The sequence below is a fragment of the Chinchilla lanigera genome, unplaced genomic scaffold (genome assembly GCF_000276665.1).
Source record: "Chinchilla lanigera isolate Chin_1 unplaced genomic scaffold, ChiLan1.0 scaffold00033, whole genome shotgun sequence".
Lineage (NCBI taxonomy): Eukaryota > Metazoa > Chordata > Mammalia > Rodentia > Chinchillidae > Chinchilla > Chinchilla lanigera.
Genome location: NW_004955434.1, coordinates 2,602,663 through 2,623,496, shown reverse-complemented (window position 1 = coordinate 2,623,496; position 20,834 = coordinate 2,602,663). Strand labels below are relative to the sequence as shown.

General features: G+C 45.2%; 1 long non-coding RNA gene across 10 annotated transcripts in view; it reads left to right on the top strand.

Moving 5' to 3' along the window:
* The window catches only part of LOC102028568, a 212,481-nt gene that overhangs the window by 58,160 nt on the left and 133,487 nt on the right, over positions 1-20,834 (top strand). The window contains exon 1 of one of the 10 annotated variants that reach the window (XR_001234788.1): positions 9,983-10,127. The exons of 1 other annotated variant lie outside the window; for it this stretch is intronic. This is a non-coding gene — a long non-coding RNA (uncharacterized LOC102028568). Of the gene's footprint in view, positions 1-9,982; positions 10,128-13,005; positions 13,288-20,834 lie in introns of those variants that run through there. 8 more of the 10 variants (XR_001234787.1, XR_001234786.1, XR_001234783.1 and 5 more) reach the window with 8 other exon arrangements.

Genomic DNA, 20,834 nt, shown 5'->3' with positions numbered 1-20,834 from the left:
TTTTGTTGTTGTTGTTGTTGTTTTCCTATTGTCTTTAGGGGACAGGGTCTCACTATGCACTTCACCTTGACCTTGAGCTCAATTTGTAGCCCAGGCAGGTCTCAAACTTGAAAAGCTCCTCCTGCCTCAGCCTCCCAAGTGCTGGGATTACAGACATGTGCTACCATGCCCAACAGTTGGTAGGTTTTTTTATTACTTCTTCAGTTTCACTGGGTATATTAAGAATTTTTATATCTTTTTGATTCAGCTTTGATACTTTATATGTACCTAGGAATCTGTCCATTTCTTCTATGTTTTCCATCTTATTAGAATACAGGTTCTTGAAGTAGGTTTTCATGGTATTCTAGACTTCTATGGAATCTGTTGTGATTTCACCCTTTTTATTCCGAATTGCGTAGTCTTTTGTTGATAAATTTGGCTAAGAATTTGCCAATTTTATTGAATATTTCAAAGAATGAACTTTTTGATTCATTGATTCTTTGTATCATTATCTTAGTCTACATTGCATGAATTATCTTAGTCTCCATTCCTGCTCTGATCTTTATAATTTCCTCCCTGTTATGAGCTTTGGGCTTGATTTGCTCTTCTTTTTCTTGAGTTTGAGCTCACTCTGTTTTCCTGATATGAGAATTTATCACTATAAATTTCCTTCATAGGACTGCTTTCACTGTGTCCCATAAGTTCTGATATGTTGTATTGGCATTATTGTTTAATTGTAGAAGCAGTCTAATTTCTGTTTTATTTTCATCTGTGACCATAGGTTGTTCTGGAGGGCTTTATTTAATTTCCATGTTTTTATGAAGTTTTTGTTGTTTCTTTTTCCATTGATTTCCTATATCACTGCACTATTGTGTGATAATATGCATGGGATAATTTCAGTTCATTTTCATTTACTTAAGCATGTTCTGTCAGCTTGTATGTGGTCTATTTTGGAGAATATCCTGTGTGCACTTGAGAAGACTATTTATTCTGATGTTGTGGGGTGGAACACTCTGTTGACATCTATTATGTCCATTGGTTCAAAATTTTGGTTCAGTTCTGATATTTCATTTTTGATATTTTTATCTTGTTTGTCTATTTCTGACAGTGGGGTATAATGAAGTCCCCCATTATAATTGTATTAGTACTTATTTGATTTTTCATGTCCATTAATATTTCTTTTATATAGTTGGGTTCACTACTCTTTGGTTCATATATGTTTACGATTGTTATCTCTTCTTCGATATTGTTCCCTTTACAAGGATATAGAGATCTTCTTTGTCTCTCTGGATAAGCCTTGGCTTGAAACGCACTTTGCCTGCAAATAGAATAGTTACCTTTTTTGAAGGTTCCTGTTGCATGGAGTGTTATTTTTCATCCTTTGACTTTCAGTCTATGAATTTCTTTTTGAATTAAATGTGTTTCTTGGATGCCGCATATTGTTGGATCTTGCTTCTTGATCTATTCTGCCACACTGTTTCTTTGAAATGGTGAATTGAGACCATTAACACTGATGGTTATAACTGATATGTATTGATATATCTTTGTCATGTTATTTCCCTGTTGTTGATTCCCATTTTTCCTCCTCGTTTAATTCCTTCACTTGCTGTGTGGTTGCACTCTGTTGGGGTTCAGGGGGTTGTAATCCTTATTAGTTCTTTCTATGATATCCTTCAGAACATTTTGGAATGCTGATTTAGTATTTATGAACTTCCTCAGGTATTCTTTGTCATGGAAGTATCTAATTTCTCCATCAATTCTGAGAGATGGTTTTGGGGGTATACATCAATTAGGTTGGAAGTTGTTTTCTTTTTTTTTGGTTTTTTTCTGGCACCGGGAATCGAACTCATGACCTTACACTTGCCAGGCAGGTGCTGTGCCGCTGAGCTAAATCCTTAGCCCCTAGAAGTTGTTTTCTTTGGGGCTTGGAATACTTCACCTCCAGCTTTCCTGGAAGACTGCTGTGATTCTGATGGGCTTTCCTTACAAATGATTTTTTTTTCTTTTCTCTAGCAGCTTTTAATAGTCTGTTCCTGTGTTGAATTTCTGGAACCTTGACTATTATATGCCTTGGTGTGGATTTTGTTTTTGGATCATATGCCTCACATTGCTGTATGTCAAATTCTTTTACCATGCTTGGGAAGTTTTCTGCATTACTTCTGTGAACAGGTTTTTATGTCATTAGCACTATGTCCTGCTTTTTAATTGGCTACAATCAATTTTATGTTATTCTTTTTTTTTGGATCATGTGGCAGCTTTTGTTTTGATTTTTCATGCTCTCTTGCTATTTTAAAGAAATCTTTATTTTCCTGATTGCTAATCAGAATCCTGTCTTTTATATCTGATATTCTGTCCTCATACTGGCTCATTCTGTTTTGTATACTTTTTTCTTTTTTTTTTTTTTATTTTAAAGAGTAAAAGAAGGATAACATAGTAATGGGGGGCTTACCAAATTACAGACAAAGTGGTAGGAAATTATCAATGGTTGTTGTTTTACATATTGTTATCTATAAGATAGTTTCTCAGGAAAACAAATAGACCAATAATAGTGAGTTACAGACAAAAGTGGTAGGCTATTATCAATGGTTGTTGCACTATACTTTGGTATCTTCAAAGTGGTTTCTAAAGAAAATAAATAGAGCTATACATGAGTGACCAATTGAATATTCATTGACTATTCTCAATGATTGTTGTAGGAAACACAGTAATAAACATACATCTATTTACGAAATAGCATAGGAACAATACAAACATTACAGAGTTATGGACATGGCTGCTGTAATACATGGTGGTATCTTCAAAGAGGTTTCTCAGGAAGACAGAGATACGCAAGAAAGATCTAACAAGTAGTTACAGCCTAAGGGTTGTGAAAAATAGTGTATTACCTCCTCACCAGTGATCCCTTTCACTGAGGTGTGACAGCTGGAAGAAAGGCCAGGATTGAAAAGAAGGACCGAGAGACTTGCACCTGTGTCTAGCAACAGGCTGTTTTCTTTTTCCTCTATAGTCATGATTACCCGGGGCTCCTCCATGGAGGTGACAGTCTGGCCAGAGGGAGAAGGCAGAGTATGCCCCGGGCCCCCTCGTTGCTGTTAGACTAACTGGTAGGATGTGTCTGAGCTCTGGGGGCCTTTGTTTCAGAGGGCAGACCGATCTCCAGTGGTCACCTTTGCATTCATGGCATGGCCCAGGGGGGTTCTTAGGGCAGTTCCTCTTGAGGTAGCCTGGCTTTTAGCAGTGGTAGCCTAGCTTTTAACGACTACTAGAATGTAGTTGTTGAGTTCTTGAGGCCCCAAGAATCAGATGTAGGGTCTGTTTCTCTTAGTGCTGCAGCAAAAGCAGGTGCTTTTTCTTGGTCTCTTTGTTTTCTCTCCTTGGCCTCCTTGTCATGGCTATAGAATACTGAGGAGGCAATTCTTACTAACCTCTCAAGTGAGCCATCTGGGGCAAAAGCCATTTTTTGTAGCTTTTTCTCTTGAGTCTCCCAGTGCATTGGGACCCTGCAACCACTTAGTGTCCTCTCCCCAAGCATCAGCACAGGCAGCAGGAATCTTGGTGCAGACTTCTCCAGAGCTCCACCACAGCCTGTACTGTCAGGTGAAGAATGGCTTCCAGGGGGTCTCCCCAGGTATTGCACAAGGTCTTCCTGGTTTCTAGCTTCCAAATGGCTCTCGCGACCCTGGTCAACTAGACCTCTGAGTCTTCCAGCGTAGTCTGTATTCTCGTGTTCTCTGAGTCCTTGTTCATCAGCTGCTCCTCTGCTGACTCTGGACCTTTCTGGTTCTCAGTGGCAGGGGTAAGAGTGACCCATTGTGTGGCATGTATTCCCAGGGGTTCTCCATGTCAGGATGATTCACACACGTCCCCAGCGGGGCTTCCGTGGCCGGCGCATGGCGGGCCAATTGTGTCATTGCTTCTCTGGGCCATGAGAGTTCTCGAGTGTGCAGTGGTGGCTGGCATGAGAGCCAGCACGCAGCAGTGCACGCTGCCATGCGGCTTCCCAGATGCTGGCTGCCCACCTCCCGGGCACCTGCGTGGCTGGGGTTCCGTCCAAAGGCTGGAGCGCCCCACTGTGCAGCTTCCCGGGTGCAGATGGCCCGCCCCCTGGGTACCTGTGTGGCTGAGGTCCAGCCCAAAGGCCGGAGCTCCCTGCTGAGCGACTTCCCGGACGCCGGCTGCCCACCTCCCCTGTTTTGTATATTTTTAGTGGAAGTTTTAACTTCCTAAATGTTTGTTTGAATCTGTTTTATGGATTGAATTTCTTTCCAGTTTTGGGTATTACAATTTCCTTCATTTTCCTAAGCTCCTTTTTTTTTTTTTTAATTTGTATCTGTTCTAGAGTCACTGTCCATGTCTTTCTTTATGGTCACTGTCTCTTCAGTTATCTAAGAGATTACTTCTGATTTGAGTTTTTCTATGTCTTCATTCATCTGCTTTGTTAGTTGTGCTGTTACTATTTCAGAGAGTCCAGGTGGGTGGCTTTCAAAATGCCCCACCTTATTGCCCCTGGATTTGCCCTTGGCAAGCTAGAAGTCTGGGGTTATGTCTTATTCTCATGTCTTCTAATTTTCTGTTTTTTTTTTTAGTTTAATTCCTGGACTGATGCTTATAAATTGCTTATGCCAGGTAACTTTATTGGTAGTACTGAGAACATTTAGGAAATGAGTACTTCTCAGAAAGTGTAGCTGGCTTTTGGGTTTTGGGTCAGTTGCAAGATCCAACCCCTACAATTTACTGGGGTGAGGAGTTGCTGCCTATTTGGCCCAGCCCATTGTTGTTTGGCACTGGCCTATAGTGTTTTTATGACCCTCAGAGAATCTGAGTCTTGGCATACCAGGAAGAATGACTGAGTAGAACAGTTATATCACCCCGGCTAAGGTAACAAAACAATAATAAAAGCATGTCAACAATAACAAAAGCATGAAACACAGCCTAGAAAATGACACACTGCAGTAACTATTAATTTGTTGCCTTTTTCCATATGAACTATGTGGTTATATAACATCTAAAACAAATCAGAGGGCTGGGAGATAGCGTAGCATCACAGAGCCTGCCTGGCAAGTGTAAAGTTGTGAGTTCAATTCTCTGTAACAACAAAAATAAATAAACAAACAAATGACCAAATAAATAAAACCAGAATAGTGTATATAGTAAAACATCAACATGGTGATTTTACCCTGAAGAGAGAAAATTTAAAAGGGCTAGGGGGAAAATTGAGAAATAGAAAAGGAAGAAGAGATTAGAAGCAAGATGTGAGGACAAAGGAAGATTATGTGAACTTTTGGAATCTGTGAAGAAGACAGGAAGGGAAGAGAGAAGGAAGAAATAAAAACAAGAACAGACCAGAAGAAGAACAAAAACTAGAAACAATGTTCAGGCTCATATAAAAACAGAACAAAAAGTCAATCAAAAAAGAAAACAAAATAAAAAAGAAAAGAAGAAAAAAAAAAGTTCACTTCAGGTCGTGTCTCTGCTGTCACTGGCACACAATGTGGGTAAACAGGCCTGACATCCATGTTGTGCAAGTGAGCCAGAGAATTATGGTGGGGTGGTGGATCACCCCAGCCAGCCTGCATCTTTAGTTGCTCTGAAATCAGGGTGGTTTCTGGCTGTGACACTAGAACTCGATTTGTTCAGCCTGCAACCCTCCATGTGCTTCCTGCCAGCTTGAACTCAGCTCCTTGAATTCCTGCAGACTTAAATTCAGTTCTGCCTCACCCTGACACTGGGAGCCACTAGACAGAGCCAGCCTGCAGCTGCTCTGAATTCTGAGTTCAGTTGGTCTCTTTCCAAGATGGCTACCAGCTAATTGCCTGATCCTGGGGTATATCTGAACCCAAACAAGTCACTAGCAACTGCAGTCAGCTGCACTTACTACTCTGTTCCATTTTTGTGTTTCTCCATGGATGCCTCTGGGCTTACTAGTAATCACTGTACATCTTCAGATTCAAACTGTCCCTCTCACACAGTGAGTCACAGCTTAAGGAAAAAGTGCCACTTGCCATACTTATCTTAGAATTTAATCCTATAGGTGGATACACACATGCACAAAGTAGTGTATCTGTATACATACATTTGCTACATATAAGAGAACACTTGTGCTCAGTAGCCTTTAAAATTCATAGTCAAAAGAGATGAGAAGGGACTGTTTCCATATTTGTCCTATCCTCAGAATTATTTCTTTGTATCAAATCCTCTCTTCCAACTAAGAATTTATTTATTTTTATATAGGGTCTCATTATGTAGCCCAGGCTGGTCTTGAACTCACAGCAATCTGCTTGTCTCAGCCTCCTGAGTGCTGGAATTACAGGTGTGTGCTACCGTGTCCAGTTTAGGAATTTAATTTCTTTATGAAAAGCGTATATGGAAAGCAAGAAATTAAGGAGTTGGGTCCTTTTCCTGACCACAGTGCTGGCTCTGTAACCTGAGCACCTCTCCTTCCTCCTCCAAAGTGTCCTTGTGTTTCAGTTGGGGGAGCAGGATGTGCTATGTGGGCCCCTCTGTGAGCATGTGCCCTGAGCACACATGACGTATGGTGAGTGTGAACAATGTTCCTGGCACCTGCTGGCTGCTGCAAGGTGCATAGCTGTAGACCAGTCACCTGCCCTTCACAGTTATTTGACTTCTGGCAAGGAAAGGCCCCTGAAGGCTCTGGAGAGACTGCTCTCTAAAGGTGGGGCAGGCAAAGTGCTATGGAATTTTGATAAACTGGAACTGATCTCTCTAAGTTTCTATTCAAGTCATCAAACATTTACTAAATTCCTCCCAGGGACGATTCTGTATGATCTGCATTTGGTTCTTTTACCTTGCCTATCCCAGGGAAGGCATGAGAAATATTATTGACTTCATTGGCACCCTTTGAAAAACATTATGCTTGACCTGTGCTCAGAGAGAGACATGTTTAGAGAAGTTGTGCTCACCACCACAATACAGGGTGGTCAAAATATGCAGTGAATGTTTAAATTTTAAGAATTTATTGCAGTAAGAGACATATTGCCATTGATTCTCTTAAAAATATTCCCCTTTGATTTGGACACATGTATCCCATCCTCCTTGCTACTTTCTGGAGCAGTTCTGGAAGTTGTGTTTGTGACAAACCACAGTGACTGCTGCAGCTGAGTGCCATCCAACAGAAAGACAGGCTCATAAAACACTACAGCCCTCACCCACCTTACTCTCCAAATCTGGCACCACGTGACCTCTGGCTCTTCTCCAAAGTCAAAATGATTGTGAAAGGTAAATGTTTTGAATCAGCTCAGGACATCACAGGGTAACTAAAGACACTCATGAAATAGGACTTCCAGAACTGGTTTACAAAGTAGAAAGAACAACGGGGTGTGTTCAAAGCAAGGCTGAATATTTTGAGAGGGATTAATGACAAGGCGTTTTTTATTGTAATATATTTTTTAAAACAAGTTTTAGACACCACATTTTTTATCACACCTTATATGTTGGATTTCCTAAGCATTTACCTTGGCCCTTTGCACTTTCTTTTCTTTTTTCCCAGCTCCCACTCCTGTGAATCCTTCCCCCTTCTCTAAAACCAGTCAGAAGGAGTGGTCTCACAGAAACCTCAATTTGCAAAGCTCACCTAGTCTAAGGTGTGCTGCAGTGTCTGCGCATGGCACATGAGCAGGAGGCAAGCGCATCCTCACAGGCCTCAGGGCAGGAACGAATGTTCTTAAAGTGGGAAGCGCCAAGGGAATAGCTGTGTACGCTGTGTCTCCTGCTGCCACGTGTTGGTTGCGCTCTCAAAGAAGGCAAAATGGCTCCTCTAGGAGCCGTGAGCTGCTAGAGAATTAAAACTGTCCAGTTAATGTTCATGACAAATCTCCAAAGGAGGAATTATTGTGACCTGTAATTCCTTTTGAGACAAGGTCTTGTTTTGTAGCCCAGGCTGGCTTTAACTTACAGTCCTCCTGCCTCAGCCTTTTGATTGCTGGGATGACAGGCATGTTCCATGACACCTGGTTTGTGACCCTTGTATTACAAAGAAAAGGATGTGTAGGTAGATTGGGTTATATCACTATTAAAAGGCAGAACCAGGATTCAAACGAGAATGTTTTCAATTTTGTTGACTTAATCTTTTAATGAACGAAGGCCCAGTGATGTCACAGTGGTGGGCAGAATGTTTACCAGTGGATCTGATTTCAGTATTGTGAAATTTTGTGCTTTTCCCAAAGCACTGGCAGGGTTTATCATCTAAGTTCAAGATAAGTCATTTGATAGGCAGTAGGACTATGTTAAGCTCACTAGGTCACTTTTTAAAAAATGGACTTTTAATTTATTATTATTATTATTATTGTTTCTGTTGTTGCTGCTTCTGTTTTCCTGGTGCTGGGGATCAAACATAGGGCCTCAATGCTAGGCAAGTGCTCTACCACTGAATGTTGGCCCCACCCCCAGACCACTTCTTAACTAAGCACTTTACTGAAAGGATGAGGTGTTATCAGTCAATCAGTGAGCGTCTAGTCTTTGGGGATTGGTACCTAGATCCTCAACAAGGAGAAATTATGTGAAGCAGAGTGTGTTGTCCGCAAGCACTTGCTTTCTTGATTTCTCGATAATGCGGCAACGCTGAGTGAGTTCAGCTCTCTGCCTGCTCCTCACTCACTGGGGGCTGGGACGGGGGAGGCCAAAGGTGAATACTTCCCAGAAGGCTGTGGGAGGAAAATAGCGATTAGAGTGATCCATATCTTGGAAGTCAGTATTTGAATAATGAGCAGTAATTTGCAATTATATTCTGAATTCTTTCATTTCTTGTCTTCTTACTCTGTCTACCTTAAAGACCCACATATGTTTTGCTTTTTTTTTATTAGTCCATGTCTGCAGTACATAATGATTACATTTCTTGTGTGGAGTTGGTACATATATATGACACATCTTAATTCCTTTTCATCCCCATTCCCCTCCTCCTCTCTCTCCATCTCTCTCTCTTCTTTTTTTGAGACAGGCCCTTGCTATGTAGTTCAGGCTGTCCTTGAACTCACTATGTAGTCCAGGCTGGCCTCAAACTTGCAGTGACCCTAGTGTCTGAACCTCCCAAATGCTGGGATTACAGGCATGTGCCACCATGGCCGGCTTTCTTTCATCTCTTGACCCCCTTCCCATTTGAGAACAATCTTTCCCTACTTCCTACTACCTTCATTTTATTCTTTGTTTATACTTTGGGTTTCTCATATAAGAGAAGCCAGGTGATGTTGAAGCTTGTGTGTCTGGTTTATTAGACGCCCTTAACATCATGGTCTCAAGGTGCACCCAGACAAGTTTGTCTGTCTTCATAGCAGAGTAGGACTTATTTTGCTGTTGTTGCTCCTCACAGTGCAGGCAGCTGAAATGTGCATGAGCTTGAGGTCGTGCACATGGAACTCTGCAGCGTTCTCCGAGGAGGGGTTGGTATGTCATTTACAGAGGCCCTGAGAGTCCAGACGGCCATGCCTGGCCCTTGACTCCAGATTCAGTGTTGCTGCAGCTCCCCCAGGGTGTTGCGCTATCAAGGAACATCCCCCTCCCTCTGCTATCATTTGAGGATTCATTTGCTTATATTTTCCAGACTGTTTATTCCATAGCCTCTTGCCTTTTGGAGTGAGGCTGCTGGAGATCAAACCTAGGGCTTTGTGCATACTAGGCAACCATTTTACCATGGAGTTACTTCCCTGTCCCTTTTTAAAATTTCTTGAAATTTGAGACAAGGTCTCCCTAAATTACATAGGGTGGGCTTGAACTTTCAGTTTCCCTGCGTCAGCTACCTGAGCAGCTGGCATTGCAGACGTGTGCTACCACACCTGGCCATTCCACTGCTTCTTAGAGATCAGCACAGGAGAGTTTGCCTTGAAACACAAACAGTGATTTCTGTGCTCGATACTGACTTTTTGGTATTTCCTGCTGGGGCTATGCTTGGGTGGAGCTCCCTTCAGAAGCGCCAGAGTTTTCCTGTTTGTGCGGTTGATTTTCAGAACCTTAAATAAACTCTGTTGTTATGTGTCCAGAACAATAACAACTCAGCAACTCCTTATTAAGCACCTACTATGAGCCTGCCACTGTTCCAGCAGCTGAGGACACACAGTGACCTCAGCAGACCCTGTTCTCAAAGAGCCCTCAGTCTGGTCCAGGACACAGATTAGTAAACAGACATTTGCTTCCACGTGGTAAGTGCCATGAAGGACAAAGTACAGAGTGCTGGGGACAGGAGGCGGGGCGAATCCAACCTCAGGAGTGGCTTGGGACTGGGGCATGCAGCGTGCCAGGAAAGATTTCTTAGAGCCCGAACGAGCTGAACTGCATGTTACATAGATAAACCTGATTTTTAAGAATCTGTTCTCAATTATCTGCAAGTAGATAATTCCAGTTTATTTGCAGGAAAACATTTTCCCCCAAGTCCTTTTGCAATGGCTTAGGCACCTCTACTCCTGCTATTTGCATTGCACTTTGCTGCAGAGGTACCAAATCTCACCAAGGTAGAAATAGCAGACTAGACAGGCTTCTTGGAGGAAGGTTAGGAACTGGTCAAGTCGTTGCCTTTTCTCCTTGGAATGGGAGGAAGGAGAAAGGGAGCCAGGCAAGAACATGAGGTGCTTACTGGTCCTCAACATCAGGTTCTTCTGGGCAAATTCATTCTCTCATTGGAGGTGTATGTTGGGATATCAAGCCGACACGGCTCTATTCAAATTCCACATAGGCCAAAAAACATATTTCTGTGCCACCAGATGTAAGTGACTTGGGGATTATTTATTCTCTTTTTGGATTCTCCTTGTCATGGGTCCTCCCCGTTAGTGCACGTAATAAAGACCTGCTTCTTGCCAAAAGAAAAAACAGGAGTGGGGATGGGACCGACACAAAGGCAAGTGTGTCTGGCTAGCTGGAGTTTCCTGCAATTGCTCTTGGATCTCCTTTTGCTCCCTTGTCCAGGCAATAGAAAGTCCATTTATCTGCTTTAAAAATCGCTTTATTGATTTTTTAAACAATCAGATACACTCATTGTAAGCATACAGCGCTATGAATTTTGACAAGTGCATACACCAGAGCAGTCATTTCCACACTCACAACTTGAACATTTGCGCCCCCTGCCCCCAGATTCCCTTGTATCCTTCTCTGTTGGGTTGTCCCCAATCCTGGCCTCAGGCAAAGGCTGACTTGCTTTGTGTCACCATAGATTAATTTTACCTCTTCTAGAATTTCCAGTACATAGAATCATATCACATGTATTCATTGTAGTCTGACTTTTTTGCTCAGGTTCATGTTTTGGAGATTCATCCTTGTGAGAACCTGTGGTTCACTTCTTTTTATCTAAAATTCTGATATTTGAAGTAGCGAACAGTTGTTCACTTGCTTAGCAAGAGGAGTAGATGAAGGAAATCCCCCTGGCCTAAACATTCTGTCAACCCGCCAGGGAAACGGATGCCTGAGACTTACATCCGGTTAGCGTGGATCGCCCACACTGAAGAATCGGCCCAACCCATGACTTTCTGAGCTGCAGGAGTCTGGGAGGATCGGGAGAGCCGGAGCTCTGATGAAGGATAGCACCGATTACAGAGGATGACAGGGCTATTTGCTCAGTTCTTTTATGAGCTCAGCAAATGTGACAATCCTGGGGAATATAAATATATATTGCTGTATTTATGTGTGTGTTTGTCTCAAGAGACCTGGCAGGCAATGGTGGCGGGAAGGCAACGGTGGCTTCCGGAAGGATTTGAGTAGACAGAGATAAGTAGGCTGAGTCGAGCTTGTCCCAGGCCACAGGGACACAGAGTGACACAGAAAAATGACAGCGAGAGCCCACTGACTGCGTCAGGTGGTGCGCTTGGCTCCTTACAGAACCATTTTTGGCACCAGGGACCAGTTTTATGGACAATAATGTTTCCGCGGGATGGGGTGAGGGGGGTTAAGTTCTCTTCTTTTTATTGCTATGTGTTTGTTGTATGTAATAATTACATTCTTCAGTGCTGTGTAGCATCACCTCCTCAGCTCTGCCTCGGATCATCAGATTGCCACGAGGTGGGCCCGCCCTGGACCCCTCGCATGTGCAGTTCCAGCACAGTTTGCTCTGAGGGGGTGGAGCTCAGGCGGTGATGCCGGAGATAAGGAGAGGCGCGCAGGTGAAGCCTTACTTGCTCATCTGCTGCTCACTTCCGGCTGTGCGGCCGGGTTCCTAAAGGTACAGCCCACTCCCAAGCATTGTTTCTTTGAACCTGTACCCGTACCCTGTATAGCAAATGCCTGTCTCTGCCTGCGTCCCCTGGTTCATCTTCCCGACACTTCCCTGAGCCCTGTCCTCCAGTCGAGGTCAGGCAGCCTGCTTATGGCCTCAGCATCATCTTCTGTCACCTTTATAGCAATGCTAAAGTTACAGTGATCTGTGCAATGATCGGACTAAGTATCCTCTTCCCTACCAGATGGCTCGCTCCAAGAGGTCAGGGGCCATTTTATTTTTATTTTATTTGCTCTTAGTTAGATCTCCACACCCTGGCAGAGTTTCTAGAGCATAGTGATTGCTCAGTAAATATTTATACTGTCCAAAGGAAATGCGCAGAAGTCCTTCACTTTCCTCACAAGGGCTCTCTGGCCTCTTGAGTCCCCTTCAACCCCTATTGAGAAGCGGCCTAGAAACGCATCATATGTGACCCAAGAGAGTGACACGAGATCCCCCACCCACTGCCATTCTCCTGGGTGTTTAGGGAAAAGTAATATCCAAATGTAAGCCATAGTACTGCTCCCGGGCATCAAAATTTCGTGTCAACTGTGGAGATAAATCTGGAAGCAGGAGAAAGCTGGGTAGGCTCTGAATGAATTAAGAAATCTGAATAACATTTTAATGAAGTACAATGTTGCTTAAATACACCCACATTCTGAATGAAATACACATTCTTGGATCCCTCTACTTCTCAACAAAAGTACACTTAGTCCCATGTTCTCCCTGGGAGGCTGATAAGTATCTATTTCCTTCTATTCTGGCCATGGTAATTCCCCTGCTCTATAAAACTTACAAACTGCTTTGGAGGCATTTTGGAGAAAGGTGCGGTGGAAATGCATGAGATTATTGAAATAAATGCTGATTGGGAGGTTTCCCAGGTGGACAGCTAAAATACGCATGGCACGCGCTGACTCTCACATCCCACCTTCCACATACTTCTGGCTCTGATCAGGGCAGATACATTTTCCTACCTGACAGTGGGCTGTACGTCAAGAAGTGTGTTTTAACAGTCACCAGCTTTCTGCTCCTGTTTGCTGCTGTCTCAGGCAATCCTTCACCTGCTGGGACACCAGACCCGCAGCCATTTGGCACAGAGAGAGGTGGCACTTAGCAGCAAGGTAAATAAACATTGGCACGCTATACGGGAAAGGTGCACGGAAATGTCAGGATGTCTTGGGATCCATCACTTTTCTGACTAATAAGCTAATAGGAAATCATGAAATGACTAGCTTTTATGCCAAATAAAAACAAATTTTTTTAGCTGGGCATGGTGGCCTATGCCTGTAATCCTAGCTACTTGGGAGGCTGAGGAGGGAGGATTCAAATTCAAGGTCAGCCTGGGCAGCTTAGTGAGATGCTATCTCAAAATAAAATGAAAAGTACTGGGATAGCTCAGCGATCAAACACTTGCCTAGCATGCAGAAAACCCAGCAATAGAAAAAAAACTAGAAGATTTGTGTAACAGTATAAAACCTGCACAGGATGAAGGGACAGTAAATACTGAGTGAATGATTTTAAAGGTGAATGTAGGCTTTCTTGCACCGATCCTGATTGTTAGATTACAGCACTGAACTTGCCCCTCTGACTTTATCCTTCATATTCCTCTCCATCAGGGTTTGCATGAAGTTAGTCAGTCAAGGCAGGCCGTTCTAGGCCATCCCAGGGCCTTTGCATGTGCTGCTGTTGGTGCTTGGACTAGAGAGTGTTCCATTCATCTAAATGGGATGGGCTCATTTTCTGATCTTTGAATAACTGATATCAGGGTCATCCTTCATTTCCTTTAAGTAGATTTTCTTGACTAGTTCTCCCAGTCCTAGCATGACCTGCTTTATCCTATATACAGTTGGATTGCATAGCTGTATTTAACAAAACTAGACTGGACTCTCTTGGGAAGTCCCTGCTCACACCCTACCCACTTTGAGGCCACTGTCAACACTTCATTGTAACCCACATGCCCACTTCTAACCTCTCAAATCACCTTCCAAAGCATTTCAGTAATGTAGGCTTTACTGCAATGCTCTCCAGGGAGAAATGTGGAGCGCTTACACGGCACACACACACACACACACACACACACACACACACACAAAACTCCCCACAGAAACTCTCCCTTCACTCTGGGAGCCTTTTCTCCCATTGCCAGCTGTGTATCTCCTCTGTCTCCTCCACGCATCCCCTTGCTACCTTCCTCCAGCTGTGCTGGCTGCAGCATCCTCCCACCACTGGATCCCTCACCATCAACCCAGCCCTGTCTAGCAATTTAGCCTGCTTGGTCCCTTTTCCTCTGTAGTCTTGCTTCCTTGAAATGTAACGTTCTGCCCATCAAAGTATCTGAGGTCCGTCCCTCTTAAAAGCAAGGGCATTACAAATAACCAGGGCATTTATTCTTCTTCTACTAAAGCTTGGAGCAATTAAGGGCAGGAATCAAGCCTGCTACTCCTTTGCATTCCCTAAGCAAAATAATTAAAATATTCGGGAAATGAAGGGATGAATAAACAAAAGAATGTAGCCACTGATCACTGGCCTTGAAGACCTACTCTAATCACAGTTTGCTTCTGTTTGAACATCTTCCATACCTTTGAAACTAATAGCTTGGCGCAATATTTCTCACTGGTCCCAACACTCTGCCCGGCTCTTGTGGCTCCTGTTTCCCTGAAGCCCACTGTGCCTATTCTTGCCTTCAGGGGTTCATTTAGTTGTCTCTCTAGGCCTGGAATAATCTGTGTCATTCATGAGTGTGATTGGTGGTGGGTCACCATCAACCTACTGTAGGCCAAGGCAGATGCACCTGGTCTGGGCTTGTAGGTCCGTCCAACTTCATTCCACGCTTCAAGGCTCCCCATAGGTCTTCACTAGCTCCATCCTTCCCTGAGCTCTCCAGCCAGGCATGGTTCTTTCTCTGGTGCGTCCTTAGGATGTAAGCTCTGTATGCTCGCACTCTCGGGGTCCTTAATCTTTTGGCCTTGCACTGTTGAGGAATGTATAGCAGGAAGCTCTGAGTCATTCTGCTCCACAGACTATGGTTACTGTTAGGGCTATCCACCAACGTTTTCAGGTTTTTTCCCATTACCAGACTTGGGACAGGTTTGTACATCCTTAATCCCTTGGAGTTATCCCTGGCCGATTTGTTTTGTCCAGTGAAATGTGAGTAGCATCGGTGTGAGCTCCTGTGGGGAGGAAATTTTCAGAGGAAGTGTTAAGAGCTGGTGTAACTGAGTGCATTCTTTCTCCCCTGTCATGGTGACTGCTGTGTTTAAGATATCTGACGATTAATTGTCTATTAGCCTGGGTCCTGGAGTAAGGACCCAGCTGCTTTAAAATGCGCATGTGGTGTGAATAGGAAAGGTGCTGAGTTAAGCTATTAAGATTCAGAGGTTATTTGTTACAGCAGCACAGTCTGCCTTATCCAGACAGGCTAGAAGTTACTTGAGGGCAACACTTATGCTGACGTCACCTTTTCATCTCCTGTAGGACTTAGGACAATGCCTGATGGTTTTTCAGTAACTAATGATGATATAAACTGAGATAGGGCAAAATATATGAGACTGAAAAGTAGAACTGGGTATCAGAACTTCAGCCTGAGAGCATCAGGACAATTTTTTTGGTGGTACTGGGAATTGAACTGAAGGCCTTGTGCATGCTAGGTAAGCACTCTACCACTGAGCCACATCCCCAGCCCTAGAACTTCAGCTTGAGACTTCAGCTTCTGAACCAAAGTAAACATGCAAGATCATTGCAGTCTTATTCTAATAAGATTTTACATATGGGGAGGCAGAATAGCATCGTGAAAGAAAGCTGGGCCCTCAAACTGTGTATCTCTGGGTTCTCTCTTATGTCTTCATGGTTTAATAGCAAGATGAGTTGTTTAAGTCTTTGACTTTTGGCTTTGTCATCTGCAGCAGGGATAATAGCACCACCTACCACCCATGGGGTCAACGTGAAGATTAAATGAGAGAAAGCATTTAAAGCACTTGGTACATAATAGGTCTCTCTCCCCACCAGATGTGTGTGGGTTGGTGTGAACTCTTGGTTGATTCTCTGGGAGCTCTTTCCCTTCATTTACTCCCTCTGTGACCAAGTAGGTTGCTTGCCTACTCCCTGGGTTTATTTTGCTTGCTCCTCCTCAGATCCCCTGTGCAGACACTGGCCTGAGAAATTCCACCTGTAACTGGCTGGAGGTGGCAGTGGCCCCTGGCAAAAGACTCCAGTTGGGGGTATATTGCTTTCAAGATAACCTCTCTGCTGCCAGTATTTTAAACAGGCTCCTCAGGGAGGTAGAGCAAGGAAAGGGACGAGAGGTGATCTCCTCAGGGAAGAAAGACTTTCGTATATTCTGAGGACCAGTTCCAAGGTCTGTGACTTGGGCCTGAACTTTTTTTTGTTGTTGTTATTTTTTGTTTGTTTGTTTTTTTCCGGTACCGGGAATCGAACTCACAACCTTGCGCTTGCCAGGCAGGTGCTGTGCCGCTGAGCTAAACCCCCAGCCCCTTAGGCCTAAGCTCTAATGACATTTGATTGAGCCCGCTGACAGGACTGGGATCCTGTCAGTGACAGCGGAAGGGAAGTCTGTGAGACCACCTTCAGTGAGTCCCCTGGATCATAGGCTGGGATTAAGCGGGGCTACGTGTGGTAGCCTAAGGGCTTGTGCTTTATTGGACTCCTGAGCCGGTGAGTGTTGTACTGAGGGGGGTTGCTGTCCTTGGCTGAGTCCTTGATCCATTTCCTCTCACTCCCTACATAGCAGCACCTGTGATGTGGCGTCTCCGGCCACCCCAAAGGTGCTGGTGTCACTTGTTTTTCCAAGTCTTGGGTCTGGCCCTGAAGTGAGACAGAGTTTGCTGGAAGAGCAATCCTGACAAATGTCTTGTGTCAGGGCCATTCTTGCCCACTCCCCGCCCCCGCCGCCACTGGCCCTCAGCGCACCTCGTGCCTTCTTTTTCTCCCAGAAGTCTTGGCACAGTCATGGAGATCATTTTGGACCTGGAAGAAACAAGCCTGGACACAAAAGGAAGACAGGCTGTGCAGAATTTAAGCCAGCTGCCCTGGGTTAAGCCCTGTCGTTTGCCCTCCCTGGAAAAGATGAGGAAACTTCCCCAAGACAAGCATGTGCTGCCTCAGGGCCTTGTGCCTGGCATAGAGCATGGCGCCAGGTGCAGGTTCTCCGTAGATACCCGTGGAGAAGATGACCGGTGAGAACATGCATGCTCGGAAGCATTTCCGTTCCGAGGACGCACTGGCGGGAGCTCTCAACTGACAGCCCAGTTGCTCACTTTCTGACTGGTGGTTCCCCTAACAGTAACTTGGCCACTGTCTGCTAAATCCCGGGTCTGTGACAAGCAGAAGCGTCTATTATTTCCTTAAATCCCACAATAGGTTCACAGTAGGCCACAGAGAGCAGAGGCTCATGGGCACAAATTCGGAGGGACTTGCTTGGTGTCACATGGGCAGAGACAGTGCACCGGGGGCCAAAGCCACCCGTGCCGAGCACTTCCTGTTTCTCCATGCTGCGCGGGACGGGGTGCCCTTTAGCAGAGGCAGGAAGTCCAGCCTGCTTCCCTGCTAGGCAGCTGGCATGCTTTTGTTGTTTCCTCCCCTTGCACTTAGGCTAGACTTCTACCCTGAGGGAGCCCTGGCGAAGCAGCTCAGCTCTGCTTTGTCATCCTTCAAAACAACGCCCACCTGGGCTCAGGACCTTCTGCCCTCCGTCTGCCAGGTCCTTCTCCAGCCTCCTGCGTGGCGCCCCACAAAGCCTTCTTCCCCCTCCCTGTCTTCTCAGTCCCCTGGCTTCAAAGCCAGGTTTTCATTTCACTAGAAAAACCTTGCCTCAGGTATTATTTAATGGACAAGCCCTGGCTCCAAATAAGCACTCAAGAAATATGTATTGAATAACTTGCTCAATTCTAGACAAAAGAAGGAAAAGCTCTGGAACCAGAAGAAGATAGAAAAACTGTGTGTTGGGGGGCAACAACGATCTGCACTCTGTTCCTTCCACTCTTCTGCCCTCTTTGCCTGCCTCCCTCGCTCCCCCTTAACCTGGGGAGGCAGCCGTGGCGTGTTCAGTATACTGCTGCCATCTGATTACTTCCCAACAGATTGAAACGCTCCAATCAAAGCCAGAGCAGAAGAGCACACACAGGGGGCTGTTTCCTTGGAAATGCTTCGGCTGTAATTTATCCGAACAACAGCTTCCTTGACCCTCTGAGGAGAAGCAGTCACAAACAGACTGCAAGGGACAGAAGGGGACGGAATCTCTGACGTGCGGCTCGCGCGTGTGCACGTGGGTGTCCCACCGTGGCAGCCTGTGACAGGCACCGTACGCGCACGCTGGGCTGGGCGCCGGCCATCGCGGCTCTGAGCTCATGCAGTTGATCTCGTTTGACAGACAGCAGCCCGGCCTGTTGCACCGAGTACAGAATGTTCTCTTCTGTGAACTGTGCTTGAACTTTTCCAACCCACTTGCTTGCAGGAACCACACAGACACAGGGAAAAGACGGGGAAGATAACCCCCAAATTGTTGAAATCATGGTGTTCTCGGGGATTTTGGCTCAGGCTGTTTGCTTTGCACTGCTTGAAATTACAAATCCCAAGCATTCTACTTCTTGGAAGAACAAAATGCCTGCGATGTCCTTCCTCTAAGACAGGACTTGGCATCAAGTCTGGAAATTAACAAGTCTGTCACTGTCTCTTTTCAATTTCTTCTTTTTTTTTTCTCCTCTTAGGCATTCAAGGAACAACAACAATAAAAGTTATTTTCCTATAAAGGAAAGATAAGGTCCCCGGGAGCTTGTGACTTCTCTCTCAGTGGTTCAGGCTGTCACATATTGTAACTAGTGTTCTCCAATTTGCTGCTATGATGGGAGAGGGTGACAGTGAGCCGTTGGCCTCTATCTAGATGACCAATGAGAGGAACTGCTGGTGTCCTTCTTCGCCTGGGGCACAGAGAGTTTAGGGGGCCCCTCAGAGAACCTGTAGGACGGACGGCACGGTACAGGGTAGTGGTTTTCCAGCTTATTATGATTATTGTTGTTATTTATTTATTTATTTATTTAGTCTTTTTGAGACAGGGTCTCCCTATGCAGTTCAGGCTGGCCTTGAGCTCACTGTGTAGCCCGGGCTGGAAACTCACAAAGATCCTCCTGCCTCAGCCTCCCGAGTGCTGGGATAAAGGCATACACCACCAAGCCCAGCTATTGTTATTTTAAAACAAAAGTCTTGCTATGTTGTCCAGACTAGACCCAAACTTCTGGGCTCAGGAGATCATCCTGTCTCAGTCTGTGAAGGAAATGGGATCATGCACCACTACACCCAGCTGATAATTATTATTTTTAACAGTAGTTGGTTCCTTTCTTTGAACTAAAATTCACCCAGAACTCACAGGTGAAACAGGAGGAGCACACCTGTGTGGGAAGTGTGAGCAGTCGGCTTACAATGTTCTTCCCTCCTCTGTCCTCCACCGGGGCTGGCCGTTTAACTCAGGGCCTCCAGCATGTCGGCAAGTGCCCCCTCTTTTTTTATGTACTTGGAATTGAGCCAGCCAGCTTTGCACTGAGCTACATCCCCAGCCTTGTTGAAAATTTGTTATTTTGAGCAGGGCTCCTCCTGAGTCACTAAGATGCCCAGGCTGGGCTTGAACTTGCAACCTTCCTGCCCGAGCCTCCCAGAGTGCTGGGACCGCAGGTGTGCAGCACCGTGCCTGGCTGTGCCGCCTTACTGTGGGTGCTGCCGTAATGCTGGGCGTCTTCTGAGGCTCCCTGGTGCGGGGGCAGAAAGCCTGTCAGATGCCCCGGCGGAGTCGTTTATAAGTGTTGATTGTCGCGCTGGAGAAATGAAAGTGAGTCTTCTCTCGCACTCACAGTTCTACCTCCTGCCTCAGAGTGTGGGGGCTTCTGTCTTATGTATTTTGCTTCCTGTTGGCAGCAGGGCGATTTCTACCAGAGTATCTTACTTCTGAGATAGTTCCAGTTTTCACAGATTTCCTACTCCATTTTATTTGAAAAGTCATATGTCAACAGGCCGTAAGAACGGCAGTTAATGAGTAGTACGCCACTCATTCTGTAAACTTCGGTTGAATACTGTATGTTTGTGGCTGGGACCTAGGGTTTGGGAGACAAATAAGACAGGTACACTGTGTTCAGTTTATTGTCCAGTGGGAGAGGCAGAAACACACACACACTATATATATTATACATGCATATCATTTATAAGGCAGAAGAGGTTTCTGTGTGCTCAGGGGAAATATAAGCAATAAACTGTGGCAGGAGAGTGCTACAGGAACAAGATAAGGATTCTCATAGAAGGAAGCTGAGGCAAGAGCGGTCTGGGTGGTAAAAGGGATCATGGCCGTAGACAATCTTTGTGGTTAACAGAATTGCCCAGCAACCGGGCGTGGTGGCACACGCCTGTCATCCCAGCACTCAGGAGGCTGAGGCAGGAGGATCACTGCAAGTTCGAGCACAGTCTAGGGTACATAGTGAATTCAAGGCAGCCTGAACTATATAGCAAAACCCTGTCTCAAAAAAGGTGGTGGTGGGGGGTGGCTGGGCGCAGTGGCGCAGGCCTGTAATCCCAGCACTTGGGAGGCTGAGGCAGGAAGATCGTTGTGAGTTCGAGACCAGCCTGGGCTACAAAGTGAGCTCAAGGCCAGCCTGAACTTCATAGCAAGACC